Source organism: Cebus imitator, unplaced genomic scaffold, assembly GCF_001604975.1.
Source record: "Cebus imitator isolate Cc_AM_T3 unplaced genomic scaffold, Cebus_imitator-1.0 Scaffold57, whole genome shotgun sequence".
Lineage (NCBI taxonomy): Eukaryota > Metazoa > Chordata > Mammalia > Primates > Cebidae > Cebus > Cebus imitator.
The window spans coordinates 798,888-800,849 of NW_016107372.1; the positions used below are offsets into that span (position 1 = coordinate 798,888).

Here is a 1,962-nt window from a genome sequence, read left to right on the forward strand (position 1 = left end):
GTGCTCATGTGTCTCAGGGTTGGCTGGGTGTCTGTTGATGTAGGTTGAGCTTAGTGGGGTGCTTGGTCCTGCCCCATGAGTGTCTTTCATCCTTGGAGATATCAGCGATTGTTTTGATGACCTTTTCTTTTCTCTTCCTGAAGTCATCCTTGTTAGGAAGGCTGCAAGTTTCCAAAACCAGGATATAGAATAGGAGCAGATGTAGTCATCTATTTCTTCCTTTGTTCCTACAGCTCCCTTCACCTCACCAGCCACTGAATCATAGAAAATGTATGGAAAAGTCTCAAGTCTGGTAGGGCCCCATTCAGTGTGGACAATGCATGCTTGGCAGAGCTGATAGAGCTAGCTTTTGACCTCTGCAGGGTTTTCATGAAAGAGTAAGTCAGCATCCACGTTTCATGGATGCAGTAAGTCATTTCTCCTACAGCCTTGTTCAAAGCCCATGAGCTTTTAATTATTGGTCTGGAAGAACAGCTGCAACCAAGAGCTCCAGAATCTCAGTCAACTTAGCATTTTACTCTTCATCTCTCATTTCCACCTCTGAGACCACTGGCCATCCTGCTCCTTGGGGACTTCCATGACTGACTCCCTTGGGCTGGGCAGTGGCAGCAAAGTGAAGGGGGCATCCAGAGGAAGCCGCTGTCATCACTGGCTTTTGTCTGCTTATCCCATCAATGACAGAGAAAGCCATGTTTCATTGATAGACTGCTGCATAGCAAACCACCCCAAAATCTCATGGCTTCAGATAATTCATTATTCCCCATGATTCTGTGGGTCCTCTGGGTCACGTGGCCTACTGAGGTATCAGTTGGTGTCATTTGGATAGCTGGAACCATCTGGAAGCTCAGCTACTACTAACTTCACTTACCTACTGGGGCCTTGGCTAGGAAGTATCAGTTCTAGTCCATGTGCCTTCTGTGTCTCCATGGGATCTCCCAATTCTCAATAGTCTAGTCCAAGGTATTCTACATGGCAGCTGGCTTTTAAGAGAGTGAAAGAGATCTTCCAGCCTCTTAAGGGCCAGGCTAGAACTGGCCCAGAAACATTTCTTCTCATTCTGTCAAAGCAAGTCATAAGGACCATGCTGATCTAAAGAGTAGGAAAATACGGTCAGGTGCGGTGGCTCATGCCTGTAATCCCAGCACTTTGGGAGGCCAAGATGGGTGGATCACTTGTGGTCAGGAGTTCAAGACCACCCTGGCCAATGCAGCAAAACCCCGTCTCTACTAAAAATATAGAAATTAGCCAAGTGTAGTGGCGCACACCTGTATTCCAGCTACTTGGGGGGCCAAGGCAGGAGAATCACCTAAACCCAGGAGGTGGAGGTTGCAGTGAACCGAGATCACGCCATTTCACTCTAGCCTGAGTGACAGAGCGAGACTCTGTCTCAAAAACAAAATAATAAAAATTAAAAAATAAAGAGTAGGAAAATAACTCTGTCTCTTGTTGGGAGATGTGGTATGTGGTTGGATGATGGTGGCACTGTTGGTGGCCATCTTTGGAGACAATGTGACAATGATTCCAAATTCATCTATTTCTCCATTTAGTTCTGTCAATTTTTGTTTCACGTATTTTCTTTTTTTATGGAATGCTTCACAAATTTGCGTGTCATCCTTGTGCAGGGGCCATGCTAATCTTCTCTGTATCGTTCCAATTTTAGTATATGTGCTGCCAAAGCGAGCACTGTTTCATGTATTTTCAAGCTGTCATTAGGTACAGACATATTTAGAATTTTTGTCTTGTTGATACATTGATTTGATCATCATTAAGAAGTATCTCTCACCAGGCATGGTGGCTCACGCCTGTAATCACAGCCCTTTGGGAGGCTGAGGCGGGTGGGTCACCTGAGGTCAGGAGTTTGACCTTTCGCTCTGTTGGTCAGCCTGGCCAACACAGAAAAACTCTATCTCTACTAGAAATACAAAAATTAGCAGAGCAAGACTCCATTTCAAAAAAAAAAAA

The 1,962-nt window shown here is 45.2% G+C and overlaps 1 non-coding gene across 1 annotated transcript; it reads right to left on the reverse strand.

Moving 5' to 3' along the window:
• Positions 1-1,577: 1,577 nt before the first annotated feature.
• LOC119471358 lies at positions 1,578-1,684 on the reverse strand. The gene has a single exon (XR_005200390.1). It is a non-coding gene; the product is annotated as a U6 spliceosomal RNA (small nuclear RNA).
• Between the last annotated feature and the right edge of the window lie 278 nt (positions 1,685-1,962).